Below are 14776 nucleotides of genomic sequence, written 5' to 3' on the forward strand. Positions count from 1 at the left end.
ACATCTTGAGTGCTGAGTCATAGTGATGGTCCGGGGCTTCTTCCATTTGAGATGGGGTTTTGTTACATTGTCCTTCTTGGCCTCCAGTTTGCCTTCCTTTTGCCTCAGCTTCCAGAATACAGGGGCCAGAGAACAGTGCCCGCCCGTGTGTCCTGACATGTTTGATGCAGACTGGTTTGTTATTTTGTTTATTTATGCGTATCTAACCTTATCCCGTCTTCTTTTCTTTTATAAAATTATATTTAAAGAAATTTATCTTGTCAAGTCTCGTGGCTCACACTTTTGATGCCAGCACTAGGGAGGCAGAGGTAGGCAGGTCTCTGTGAGTTCCAGGACAGACTGGTCTACAGAGTGAGACCCTGTCTCATAGAAAGAAAGAAAGGAAGGAAGGAAGAAAGGAAGGAAGGAAGGAAGGAAGGAAGGAAGAAAGAAAGAAAGAAAGAAAGAAAGAAAGAAAGAAAGAAAGGAAGGAAGGAAGGAAGGAAGGAAGGAAGAAAGAAAGAAAATTATTCTGTAAGCCCAGGGTTGCAGGGTTGAAGTTGGGAGACAGAGACACAGCACTGCTCTTGCAAGGTCAGAGAACAGCTTGTGGAAGTAGGTTCAAGCCTTCTACCGTGTGGGCCCCAGAGATGGAGACCAGGTCATCAGCCTTAGAGGCAAGCACCTTTGTCCACTGAGCCATCTTGTTGGCCCTCCTTTTTCTTCTTTCCTTTTATCTTCCTCTCTCATCCATGGTTCTTTATTATTTTTTACTTTAACAAGCTTCAGTATTAAGAAACCTTTCAAATTAATAAAAAAAAAAAAATCTAACACCCAAATTGACTAGATCCAAAGTCTATACAACTTAATGAATTATATGCAGATAGACTTGGAATGCAAAATGGAAGCTATGAAGCTTCTCATTAAATCCATTAAACAACCTTAAGTAATAATCGTTATATATTATTGTATTGATATAACATAACATATATTTATACGCAATAATGTTTATATAATTATATCATTATTATTTTGCATGTATATAATAATAATTATTATCATTATTATTTTGTGTGTGTATGTTGGGCTTACTGCAGCCTCTTAGATACTGAGATTATAAGCATAGGACAAATAGGTGCTTTAATAGTGATTTTTCTCCAAGCAGGTTGTGGCAGTACCTGTCTATAATTGTAACACTCAGGAGACTGAGGCAGAGCAATTGAATGTTTTGCATTTGAGGCCAAGGCTACATACATAGTACACTCAAGTTACCTCAAGATACATAGTGAGACCATATTTTAAATTTAAAATGTCTAATGCTCATTCTCCTTCCTGCTTCTGTCCCTGAGGCTTTTCTGAGGTCCTGACCACGTGGCCAGTCTGCCAGCTGAACCACCTGGCGCTGAAGGAAGGAGAAAGTTCCGGGGAAGCAGCCACAAAGGGTGGTGCTGAGAACATGCTTTCTGTTAGGAGGGAGGGCAGGGACCTCAGGTTCCTCCCGGGAGCTGTTGACTTATCTCTGAAGAGAGCCAGCAGCTGAGGCCCATAGGGAGCAGGAGAGAGAATGGATGTTAACTGTGGGACGTGAACTTTGACCGGTGCAGAGAGCCTGGACCCCCAGAGGAGACTGTGTGTCAGCAAAGTTCAAGAACCTCACCTCAGCGGAGAGCATCCTCCAGTGGGAGCAGGACCGAGCTTTCTGCCTGGCTCTTCCTTTGACCGTGGGACTTTGCTCCAAGTTCTTTGGCCCTTAAGCTCCTGCACCCAGGCCCTACAGAGGCTCTTGGGCCTCTCTACCTCTGACCTCCGGCTTCTTGACTGAGTTGTGTTTCTGTCCTTCTGGTTGTCTGGTTCACAGACAGTGACCTTTTCCAACCTGTTATATGTACCACTCACTCCCATAACGATCCCCACTCCCATTCACTCCGGTTCTGTGTCTCGGAGACCCCTGATTCACCGGGAGCCTCCTATTACTGGGCAGGAAGGAGAGGGGCTTGGGAACACCTAGGCACTAGAATAGTTTACACCTGGCATTCTCCAGTCCTGTGGCTCAGGGCTGAAGAAAGGCTGGTTATGTAGGTCAAATCCACAGTTGTAAAGCCAGGAGAGAGCTCGGGGCAGGTTCAATGCCAACCTCTGTAATGAATGGTGTTTGTCTCTCAGCTCAGTGCTGAGTAGGTCACCTGAGGACAAGGTGATGGTTTGGGTGAAAGGTTTGCTTTATGAAAGGATTCACTTTGAGTAGCAGAGGACAACTCCTTCTCCTCACACCTATAATTTTAAATTCTTCCTTTTATAGAGGCTGTAGTCAAGCTAGCGCCTGGTTACCCAGCCAGAGGCTGGGCTCATGGAGAATGAGCGTTGTTGACTTCCGTGCCATCTGTTTGCGCCCCTGTCTCCCAACCTGACCTGCATGCCTGTCGTACATCTCAGAGGTGCCTACCGGAGGAGGAGGAACCGACAGTCAACTCCAGCCACTGTCACTCTGGAACACTGCAGCAACAGAGTTCCTGGTGCTCCGCTCTGATCTTCAGCTTTTGCAGAAAGCTAAGGCGTTGGCTTACGGCCAGCGGAGGGACAGGCAGAGAGCTTCTTTTCACCCCTTGACTCTGCTTCTCGATGTTCAGCCCACACACTGTGTAGAAATGTTTATCTGCTTCCCTCCTCAGCACTCTCTGGACCGGGCCCCAGGTATTATTAGCCCATTTCTCACATAAAAAAACTGAAATCGAATGATCTCAGGGAGACTACAGGGAAGTCTCTGTGGCTCCAACACGGAGCCTTCAGCCATTGTTACACAACCTTTGGAGGGAGCGGGCCCAATATCGGGAGTCAATATGTGGAGGTCAAAGGAAGGCATTTGACTTCCTGGGGCTAGAGTCACAGGTAGTTGAGAGCCACTGGACACCGGTGCTGGGAAGCTCATATACACTTCAAGAATGGAGGTCCCCACTCCTGGCCACTGAGCCACCTCCCCTGACCCGACTTTGTTTTTAGCAGGCACACAGAAGCTGTACACATTTGTGGGGTTCCTTGAGATATTTCCTGATATGTATCCAATGTATAATGATCAATGGGGGTAACTAGCATATTCACAACCTCAAAGTCTTCTAGTGTCTTTATTTTTCATTTTTATTTATCTGTTTTTGGAGACAGAGTCTCTTGTAGCCCAGGCTGTCTTGGAATTTACCATGTAGCCAAGGATACTCTTGAACTCCCGATCCCTCTGTATCCACCATCCCGAGGGCTGAGATTAAAGGCGGGCACTCACACCAGGCTCCCAATGAGCGGTTTAAAATAATAGGCAGTAGTTTTATTTGCTGAGCATTTGCACAGTGCCAGGTTTTGTCACAAGTGCTTCATATATTCGTCCATCATTGACACCTTCAACAACCCCGAAACACACACGCATCATGCACATGTACCACAAACCACAAACACTAAGAGAAAGTAAAATTTACAGGCTGGGAAGATAGCTCGGCGGTTAAGAACAGTTGCTGCGGGCTGGAGAGATGGCTCAGCTGTTAAGACCACTGACTGTTCTTCTAGAGGTTCTTAGTTCAATTCCCAGCAACCACATGGTGGCTCACAACCACCTGTAATGGGATCTGTTGCCCTCTTCCAGTGTATCTGAAAACAGCTACAGTGTACTCATATAAATATAATAATAAATAAATCTTTAAAAAAAAAAAAACAGTTGCTGGACTGGAGTTTGCTCCCAGTCTGTAAATCCAGCTCCAGGTGATGTGAGGCCTTTGGCCTCTATGGACACCTGCACACCACACACACACACACACACACACACACACACACACACACACACACACACTATTAAAAATTAAAAATAAGACAAATTAAAATCTATTCCTCGGTGAAACCTTCGAATTTTGGAGTTGCTGGTAATGATCCCAGATTGGAACATTGCTGTTCTCACTGTGTGGACTGAGGGTCAGAGGCGTTTCAGAGCCTTCTGGGGTCACAGCAGACCCAGGTCTGGACTGGCTGTATTGCATTTTCACCTCTGCATTGACCGAAAGCTTCTCGTGGCAAATGAATGTGTTCAGGTCTCAGGAGGAGTCCCTTAGAACTGGTATTCAAATCCACTCTCTCTGTTCATGTAGACTTGTCGTGTAGATGAAGAGGTTAGAGAGTATCCCCACACTTTTCCAGAGAGGCTTGCAAAACCCTGCCAGGTGCATTTGGGAGAGGCATGCAACAATTCCCATTCTCAATAAGAAAGACCTTTGTGATGGAGGGGAGGGGACGGGAGGGGAGGGGAGAGGAGGAGAGAGGAGGGGAGGGGAAGGTAGAGGGAGACAGTTCGACAGTTAAAATCACTGGCTGCTCTTGCAGAGAAATTGAGTCCAGTTCCTGGACCCCGCGTGGTGACTCACAATCATCTGTCTCCAGTTCCATAGTATCTAACACTTTCTTCTGACCTCCATTGTGACTGCGTTCAGGTGGTACACAAACACACAGGGAGGTAGACACTCACACACATAAAGCAAACAAATCCTAAAGAAAGACCGCTCTCCAGCCTTCCTACCTTCTTATGGCTTCTTTGTCAGTTTGGTTCAGTTTTTACTGGTTTTGAGGCATCCTTACTAAGTAGCCGAGGCTAGCCTGGAACTTGAGCTCCTGCAGCCTCAGCCTCTTGTGTTCTAGAGTTACAGGCACGTGCCAGCACATGCCACTCTGACTCTGCTTTGGTTAACGGATCCAGGTTTGGTTCACACAGGTCGAGGGGCTGGTGGCTCGCCTTACAGGCTGCTCTTGCTGTTGGCTTTGGGCCTCCTGCCCTTCCCTCAGACTGGATCTCTCTTCTCCATCCTATCAGACTCCGTTCCAAGTTCATAAATCCCTCTCTCAGCCATGAACTTCACTGACATTTGAACTCAGTCTCAGCACCTGCTGACTGAATGCAAGAGAAGAATCGTCTCACAAACATGTCCTCCACATCATCCTGGAACTGCAGTTTGCTATTCTAATTAAAAGAGGGGATCAAAAGCACCCCCTGCCCCCGTGTGTATGCATGTGCACGTGCACATGCTCGTGCACGTGCGTGCATGCTGCTTTGCCAAGTTACGGAGAATGTTAATACCTGGCCAGCTACTCAGCAAGACTTAGGCTTTCATGGTGCAGAAAATGGGGAAATTTACTGCTTGGCTCTTGATCTCTGGGTTCAGCTGATCTGGGCCCTGGCTGAGTGTTCTGAATAACGAGTCTCATGACTGGGAGGAGGCGACGTGCATATGCCTGCCTTTGTCCAAATATGCTTTTTCAGTTAGTATAGTATCCACTTTAGGGCGGTCCTGAACCGCATCCAAGCATTGGCAGGCCAGAGCGGCAGCTCCTGCTTGCTCCGTTTGTTTGGTGGAGTCTGAGGAGAGAAAAGGGAACCGAAAGCAGATTTGTCTCCTTTTAAAAGTTTGTTTTTCACAGCGATCCTCCTTCTTGTGAAATCCTCTCCCACCCCTGATGCTCTGATGAAAAACACTCTTTTGTTCTCCAAGTTATGAGAAAACAGGGCAGAGAAGTCACAGGAGGTGCCACTGGATACATGGTCCCAATCTCTTAATTACAGAGCTAAAAAGAGAATAATATATTTTAACTCAATGTCTCCTCAACCAAAAGGTACAGATCTCAGTGGAAACGCCTCTTCTCTAAGACCAGGAGAAAAGTCTACCCAGATCTGTTCTCCAGCTACTTTCACTAGAGGTTTATGGTCCCTTAAACCTCACTGGTGTGGTGAGCTTTGCTCCCCTGTTTTCTTTTTTTTTTTTTTTTTTTTTTTTTTTGGTTCTTTTTTTTCGGAGCTGGGGACCGAACCCAGGGCCTTGCGCTTCCTAGGCAAGCGCTCTACCACTGAGCTAAATCCCCAGCCCCTCCCCCTGTTTTCTTAAGGCACCGGAATGCCAGCAAGAGTTTTCCTGGGCACAGTGCCTTAAGACAATGAGGCATTCCCCAACTTCCTTGGTATATGTTCCCAGACACTGAGTTTAAGGATCCTTCACACCCTGACACTTGAGTTGTATTGAATTTTGTCTTCTCATGTCCTGTGCATGGACTCATGTGACTGTTCCTTGTCGTGACTCATTAGTCCTTTTTTTTAAACAAAATTTATTTCTATGTGTATGAGTGTTTGCTTGCATGTATCCCTGTGTACCACACCTATACCTGATAGTCTTGGAGGTCAGAAGAAGTTGGATCCTGTAGAACTAGAGTTACAGATAAATGGAAGGTACAGTGTGAATGCTGAGAACTAAATTCAGATCCTCTGGACAAACAGATAGATGTTCTTTTAACCACTTAGCCGTCATTCTATCCCCCTGCCTCACTGTTATTTATTCTTTTCTGAACTGAGAGAAGGTTACAGGTATCATGATACTTTTATGGTTAAAAAGCTCATCAATATTTTCCCAAGAATGCGGATGTTCCCTAGACATCACATTAGAAAATTTCAGTTGAACGTCATCATCTTTTGAGTTTATGTGTGTTCGTTCGTCTAACTAAGCTGGAGACTTCCACAAAGCACAGAGATCAGAACCCTGGGACATCTTTGTTTGTCACAATGTAAGCCTCAACACACCCTCAGGGTGCCCTGGGTCTCCACAGCTGCCCTTCCCCTGCCTTCACATTGGCCTTGCCCACAGGCTCCAGGCCTCAGACCTCCCCTCTCTTCAAGCTCAATCCATCTCTTTCTTGGTCTTCTCCTAAGCTAGGCACCCGCCACAGCTGCCTTACCCCTCAAATTCTGTCAAGCAAGCTTCTGTGCCAGCATTGCTTCCGGGGGGAGGGGGGGGCTTTGCAGCCAGTTGTTCCCATCTGTACCATCTCCGTTTTTTGCCTTTCCCTCTCTTCCCTGGACCACACAGCTTCTGCGATGAACTCTTCTGAACACTCCTACTCATTCATTTCTCCTTCCCAGCAAAAATCAGCCTTCAAATTATGCTTTTCCTGGGAGCTACAGTCCTCACACAGAAGCCAGATCTTTCTCTCTGGAAAAGCTATTAACTGTGCCCTTCACTTACTGAACAAAGTCTACCTTCTTAGCGGATGTCTAAGGCTTGCACACTCTAGCCTAGTTTCTGTCTTCTGTAACTTCTTGCCTCTCATGCTCAAAGAGTAACAGACATTTCTAGAATGTGGCTTTACACTTCTGGACTCTCGGCACAGAGTTCCCTGTGTCTACAAGGTACTCTTCCTGCCTTCACATGGAAAGGATTCATATGGTCACTGGTGAGCAACCTCTGTCAGGGTGTCCCGGGCTTCTCGGACAAGTGCTAACAATGGAGACACAAAACCTAGGAGGACAACAAGTCTCTCCAACTGAAACCTCACTTCTCAAGTCTCCCACTAACTGTTCCTCCCCTACCCCATCATCGGAACCACAGATTAGCTTTCCCCTTCTACTTTTCTTCACACTTTGTGTTTATTTCCTTCACCGGATGTGTGTGCTTGTCTACCTGTCTAGGCTAAGAACCAATGCCTATAACTTTAGGGTGAATAACGGAGGACAGGTGGGTGCCAGCACCTATGAGGTAGGTAGAATTTTGGAACGACCCCTGAGCCCTTGTCCTATGATGAAATGACATCCCTTGAATGTGGGCAGGATGTTCAAACATATAATACATTTGCTCCAATCAAAAGTCACATAATACAGCAAAGATGAAGCAAAAATAGGTTTACTGACGAGTTAAGGTTGACATTGAGTTAACCCAAGGGAGATTAATTACCCTGACTGGTCTGGCCCAACCAGATGATCCCTTCAGAGAAGAAAATAGACATTTCTTTGAGAAGAGGGAATTGAAGCATCAGATAAGGTCTCCTGTTGACTGTGAAAAAACAGTGTGCCGTGTCACAGATGTGGCCATATGGCACATGGCTCTGATGGCTTCCAGGAGCCCAAGACTCAGCACTGAATTCTGCCAAGAAAACCTAAGGCCTCTTATGAAATTAGAGTCCTGCTGACTTTTTCTTTTAAAGACAGTGTTATTATGTAGCCTAGGCTGGCCTGGAATGAACAGTGATCCTCCTGTCTCAGGCTAACAAGTGTGAGCAGCCATACCTAACTGACCGTCTTGATTTGGGGTCATGAGCTGCAAAAATATCTCTCTCTCTCTCTCTCTCTCTCTATATATATATATATATATATATATATATATATATATATATATATATATATATATATCCCTCTCTCCCTCTTTCTCTCTCTCCCTCTCTCTCTCCCTCCCTCCCTCCCTCTTTCTCCCTCTCCCTCCCTCCCTCTCTCCCTCTCTTCCTCTCTCCCTCTCTCCCTCTCTTCCTCTCCCTCTCTCCCTCTCCCTTTCCCTCTCCCTTCCCCCTCCTCTCAATAATGTTTAAAGTAAGCTTACAATTATGTGTTGGATTACATTCATAGCTATCCTGGGGTACACGAGGCCGGTGAGTCTCTGGAGACTTGAGGAAGGGGTGAAAAGGAAGGCAGTAAGAGGGCTGCAGAGCCCAGGGTTCAGGAGCAGCACCGTAAGCTCCCTGGGAGCATCTGGCTCCTGAGGGGACAGTGGAGAGAAAAAAACTGAGAAGTCTTGAATTTCTTTATGTCATGGCATTTGAGGGATTTTGAAATTTTGTTCATTTGTTTGGAGGTTCTTGTCTTCCTTTTCGAAGTTACCATACTACAAAGCTCGGAGGGCCATCGGGTCTCTGTTGTGGCCTCTCCAATAATCCACAAAAGAGCAAAAGCTGTCATAGTTGAGAATAAGTTGAAATGTAGCACTATTAGTCAACATTAATTTATGTTCTAGTGACAGCTTGGCTTTAGTTCTTTTCTTCTTAAAAAATGTGTAATATGTACGTACGTGTATATATACATACACACACATATAGTCTGTGTATATGTGTATGCACGCACACACATATGCACATGCATGTTTACATACCGCATCATGTGTGTGAAGGTTAGAGAAGTACCTGCAGGAGTCAGTTCTCTCCTTTCACTGTGTTGGTTCAAGAGACCTACTGATCCACATTTTCTGTCTTTTCTTTTTTCTTTCTTTGTGATGCTGGGAATCAAACTCAGTTCTGGGCCAATTCTAGGTGAGCACATCAACACTGAGTTACACACCTAGCCCTTGTCACTGTTGTTTGATTATTCAATCTGCTGTCTGTTCTTAGGTTCGACCAAGACTTCCATTCCAAGAGGATTCTATGCCACTTATATCACTAACACATAGATACCTGCCTAAGCTGGGATTTACACAGGGATTTCAATGGAGGGTGGTGCCTATACTGCGTTGTTTAAATTTAATTTCATTTGTTTGTTTTAACAAGGTCTTGCTATGTAACTCTGGTTGTCATCAAACTCATGGTAACCCTCTCACCTCAGACTCCCAAGTCTGGGGTTACAGACTTGTACCACCCCAACCAGTCCGTGTTTGTCTTGTTTAAGGCAAATTGAAATGTGGCAAGAACGTGTCTACACAGACACACACTGGAGCACATACGAGCCCATATTCCTTCACTAGAAGGTGCATTTTGGTACAGTCCCCCAGAACACCGGGAGCACTTCCAGGCATCCCCTGTCACAGGCAGGCCACACTTGCACAGAGCATCTGCTTCACCTCTCATCATCACTTGGAAAGTGCTGGATTGTCCCCGTGAGAGACCAGCCCTCAGCACAAAGAAATGGGGGGGGGGGCTTCTGAGGCATGCACAGGTTCTTTGGAAAGTTAATCCTCAGTTTCCTCAAAGGCATCCCCTCCAAAGATGTGTGAATCATTTTGCACCTGACAAAGCAACTTAAGCAAGAGAGGGCTTAGTTTGGCTCAGAGCTTGAGGAACACAGTCTATCCACCATGGCGCAGGGACATGAGGTGGCTTGGCACACTATATCCAGTCAGGAAGCAGGGAGGAGTGAGGGGGCTAACACTCACCTGACTTTCTCCTTTCCTGTTATTCAGTCTGGTGCCCCGGCTCAGGGGATGATGCCACCCACTTCAGTTAAGCCTCTGTGGAACACTGTGTCAGACACGTGCAGCCTTATGTCTCCTAGCAGAGCCTCTTCAGTCAGGCTGACAGAAAAGAACCACCATAGCTCATCCATCCCTTTTACTGTGGAAAGTGGCCATATGACATCATCACCCTACCCCATGCCCTGTCTATAGCGACCCTGTATCTAATAGCTGAGGGTTAATTATACTTCTGGGCCCTTTTGAAGAGTGTTTCAATAAAGGACTTCAGGGAAGTTTACAAAACCAACAACCCCACCTTCCCTCCCATGAGACAGGTAGGCAGAGGCTTGATGAAGCCATAGGCTGAGTCATGGTATCAACTGATCTTGGCTGTCCCCGGGGTTAAGCTCAACCTCACGCACTTCCTGGAAAGGTGCAGTTTATCCACGGCTTTCTATTGTGTAAACCTTGCTCACGGGTTTCAGGTGTCTCCCCAGAACGGAGGAGTTCATGTCTCTGTACAGGAGCTTAACAAGATGGGTGCCACGTTCCACTTCCCTTCCATCTCCTACCCAGTTTGTGACCTGGCCCTGAATTTTGCCTGTTGTGGTGTTAGCCCATGATGGCCAGCTTCAGTGACTCCGTGTCCCTTATCTTCCCAAGTGGCCCCCAGTTCTCTCCCTAGAGCCCTCCCTCTGCCCTGCCCTCTTCTGACTGGAGAACTGGAAATACTCACTGCCCCTCCCCCCATGAGACTTAGCCTTGCATATTTGGCCCTCAAGTCCTTTACAGAGAAAAGGGTAAAGGGCAGATGCTCTGAGGAACAGAAAATGGAAGGATTTCTGATTCCATCAAAGCTTTATCATCAGGCTCCAGCCTAAGACAATCAGCGGGCTTCTATTTCTCTCCACGTTTTGAATGGCACCCTAGATGGATCTGCTTTTAAAAGACAAGTGAGAGAGAAAGTAAGCTTGGTTTCCACCTCTCTGGTGTAGATAGTAAGCAATGAATGCATTCTTTAAAAGTATCTGTAAATGTGCCCAGGGTTAGTGAGCAAACGAAACCGTCTGATGAGGCAAATAATACCAACTTTGTGCGTCCTCCAGGAAGTTCCCTGTGCTCTAGCCTAAGCTGCAGTTATTCTCTCTACTATCCTAAAAAGTGGCATCAAATATAAAAGGCAGAGAGGATTGCTATGGCCTAGAAAAGTCACATTTACAGGCAAATAAAGGGTCTCCTCAGTTATCTGTAGGTAACTGAACATTGACGAAAAAGTTATATTGGTATACTTGGTATACACAGCTATACCAAGACACAGTGACCTGACTTCCCAGGCTCCAGTCAAACGAAAGCCAGAAGGGAGGAGCACGTCAAAAGGGAGGAGCATTTGGAAAGGGAGGAGTATTTGAAAAGGGAGAAGCATTTGAAAAGGGAGGAGCATTTGAAAAGGGGGGGAGCATTTGAAAAGAGAGAATCACTTCAAAAGGGAGGAGCACTTCAAAAGGAAAGAGCACATTAAAAGGGAGGAGCCCTTGAAAAGGGAGGAGCACTTCAAAAGGAAGGAGCACTTCATAAGGGAGGAGCACTTCATAAGGAAGGAGCATTTGGAAATGGAGGAGCATTTGGAAATGGAGGAGCATTTGGAAAGGGAGGAGTATTTGAAAAGAGAATCACTTTAAAAGGGAGGAGCCCTTGAAAAGGGAGGAGCACTTCATAAGGAAGGAGCATTTGGAAAGGAAGGAGCATTTGAAAAGGGAGGAGCACTTGAAAAAGGAGGAGCACTTCAAAAGGGAGGAGCACTTCAAAAGGAAGGAGCACTTCATAAGGGAGGAGCACTTCATAAGGAAGGAGCATTTGGAAATGGAGGAGCATTTGGAAATGGAGGAGCATTTGGAAAGGGAGGAGTATTTGAAAAGAGAATCACTTTAAAAGGGAGGAGCCCTTGAAAAGGGAGGAGCACTTCATAAGGAAGGAGCATTTGGAAAGGAAGGAGCATTTGAAAAGGGAGGAGCACTTGAAAAAGGAGGAGCACTTCAAAAGGGAGGAGCACTTCATAAGGGAGGAGCACTTCATAAGGGAGGAGCACTTCATAAGGAAGGAGCATTTGGAAAGGGAGGAGCATTTGGAAAGAGAGGAGCATTTGGAAAGGGAGGAGTATTTGAAAAGAGAGAATCACTTTAAAAGGGAGGAGCCCTTGAAAAGGGAGGAGCACTTCATAAGGGAGGAGCCCTTGGAAAGTGGAGAGCGTTTGAAAAGGGAGAACAGAGCACAAGGGTCAGGTAACAGAGATGGCAGCTGGAAAAGAGGTAAACAAAAAACATGTTTAAAGCATCATTTAAGAATGAGCATGGGGGTTGGGGATTTAGCTCAGTGGTAGAGCGCTTGCCTAGGAAGCGCAAGGCCCTGGGTTCGGTCCCCAGCTCCGAAAAAAAGAACCAAAAAAAAAAAAAAAAAAAAAAGAATGAGCATGAGTCAATTAAAAATAAAATAAATCTTAACGAAGACTTAATACCATAACTGCATGACTCATAAAGAAGAGGTGAGGCCTCCTTCATCCACCTTCGTAGAGTAAGGAGGGTCATAGGGGACCCCTTAGGTCTTCAGCCATCCCCTGAGGCAGGATGTGGTGACATTGGTCCACAAGGAAGGGTTCACAGAGCCATCATTCTAGCGCCGTGCTAATGAAGGGCCCAGGCGCTGGCTTGCTCCCTGACTCACTGTTTACTGGCATCTGCTATCTAGTCAGTGCTTCCTCGCCAATAAAAAGCGGGAGAAGCTCCTCAAGGCTTGGCGGGGAGCCCCACAGACCTTTGATGGCAGTTTCTGAAGCAAGGCCTAGCTTCCTAACTGGGCAATTACCTTCCAGGCTGCCCTGTGTACAGATGCTATAGCCACCTTTTGAACACACGGTGGTTGACAGTAAGTAATACCACACACAACACTCAGGGGCTTGGGAGAGGCCAGCATGGGGTCTGAAAGACAGACATCTAACATGCCCAGTCGTCTGAGCCCGGTCCTCTTAGACCCTTATCAGCTCCACGGTTCCCTCTCCCCCTGGAAGAGATCTGACTCACGGGTGTGTACGCATGTGTGCGTGTGCGTGCGGGCTTGAAGTCCACCTCAGACTCCCTCCCTCAGCATCCATCCACTTCAGTTTTTGAGGCAGAGTCTCTCAGTTGTATCTGAGGATCTACCCATCCCTGGCTCCCCAGTACCAGGATTGCTAGGCGTAAACCGCCATGCCTGGGGGTTTTTAGTGGATTCTGAGATTGAACTCAAGTCCTTGCTTACGTGGTAAGTACATTACTAAGTCTCTCCCCAGTCACCTCCCTGCCTTTTTGAGAAGTGGACTTATGTGGTAGCCCAAGGCAGCCTCGTATTTGAAAAGGTCCTCCTGCCTCAGTCTCCCAGGTGCCAAAAGCACAGGGTTGACCCATCACATCTGGGTTGAGGTTTGTCTACACCCGCCCTTGCTCTGAAACAATGACACAGAGACCTGGGATGTTTATTAAAAGGCTTGCACTATAGCTGGGCAGGGTTCTCATCTATTCTAACCCGACTGTGCTGGCCTGGCCTGCTTCCCAGCCTGCTGACTGAGTCTCCTCCGGGTTGTTCCTGCTCTATCAGTGTCCTCCCTCCTTCTTTCCTGGGGACTACTCTTCTCTCCTCTGGTCACCCACGACCCCTCGCTTGGATGGAAAGTCTCGCCTTATTCTTTCCTGCTCAGCTATTGGCTGATCAGCTCTTTACTAACCAATCAGAGGTGATGGAAAGCAAGTTTTACACAACATTGAGACAGGAGATGCTTGACAATGCTAACATCCAGACTGCAACCAGATCTCTGGACACCAGTAATCAGTATCTGAATAAACAATGTACAAAACCATCCCCCAACACTCTGGTTACTAGCGGACCCTCGTTCCTGCCTGGCACCTTGAACTCTGAGAGATGGTTGGTGAGAGAGGAGGTGGCAGCACTTCCTCCTGTACCCCAGTACCTGCCCCACCTCTGCACCTCACCCCTGCACCTCACCCCTGCACCTCACCTCACTTCTGCCCATGTGTCCACGTCCCCCTCCTGAATAGATCTTCTAGGCCATGCTTGACCCTAAAGTCACCAAGATGAAAGTAAGCATGTGATATTTTAAAGTGTCCATGAGAGACCCTCCCCAAATGCAACGGTTTTCTGAACCTAGTCTTCCTGAGCAATAGGAAGCCACAAGCCACAAACCACTGAGCATTTGATTGGTGGTTTATACTCGAAACATAAAACATACTCTGAATTTGGAGGCAGACATAGAGCAGCAGCAAATGAACTAATGAATTTCAAGCTGAAACACTAACATTAAACACGGTAAGATTAAAGTCAATGGCCACATTTCTTTTGACCTTCTTACATGAGGCAGAAGCTAACTTAGAATTACGTGTGTGGCTTGCATTCAATTTTTCCTGGCCACAGCTGCCCCAGACAGCTCCTCCTCTCTTAGATGGTCCAGTCTGGCATTGTTAGCCAACCCTCTCAGACTCTCAAGAGAAAAGGGTTCCTTTACAATCCTGCTGCATAGTCTGGACTTCTAGGGGAAAGGAAGCCTGCTAACAGAGACTGCAGGTACTGGAGAATTGTCTCTGATGATGCCATGAACTGTCTCTTCTGCCCTAACTCCCCACTAGGTGTGTGTGTGTGTGTGTGTGTGTGTGTGTGTGTGTGTGTGTGTGTGTAAGAGCCTAGTGTGTTCCTGAGAAAGGAGGCAGGGACAGGATTCCGTAGAGTGCCTGGCAGACAGATTGCACCCTGGTCTAGAGAAAATCAGACAGCACCCCTACCGTTAGAGCAAGTGACAGGATACACAGGGAAGCAAACACATG

The 14776-nt window shown here is 46.7% G+C and overlaps 1 long non-coding RNA gene across 3 annotated transcripts; it reads right to left on the reverse strand.

Moving 5' to 3' along the window:
* Window positions 1–3127: 3127 nt before the first annotated feature.
* On the reverse strand, window positions 3128–14105 carry LOC148004756 (uncharacterized). Of its 3 annotated transcripts, XR_015625453.1 has the most exons (5): window positions 13957–14105; window positions 9894–10031; window positions 8355–8510; window positions 5081–5359; window positions 3128–4894 (listed from the first exon to the last, which is right to left on the reverse strand). It is a non-coding gene; the product is annotated as an uncharacterized LOC148004756 (long non-coding RNA). The 3 variants fall into 3 exon arrangements; XR_015625454.1 differs by lacking the exon at window positions 8355–8510 and having other exon boundaries at window positions 3265–4894; window positions 13957–14086; XR_015625455.1 differs by lacking the exons at window positions 5081–5359; window positions 8355–8510 and having other exon boundaries at window positions 3267–4894; window positions 13957–14087.
* Window positions 14106–14776: the final 671 nt, after the last annotated feature.

Source organism: Rattus norvegicus, chromosome 7, assembly GCF_021556685.1.
Source record: "Rattus norvegicus strain SHRSP/BbbUtx chromosome 7, alternate assembly SHRSP_T2T, whole genome shotgun sequence".
Lineage (NCBI taxonomy): Eukaryota > Metazoa > Chordata > Mammalia > Rodentia > Muridae > Rattus > Rattus norvegicus.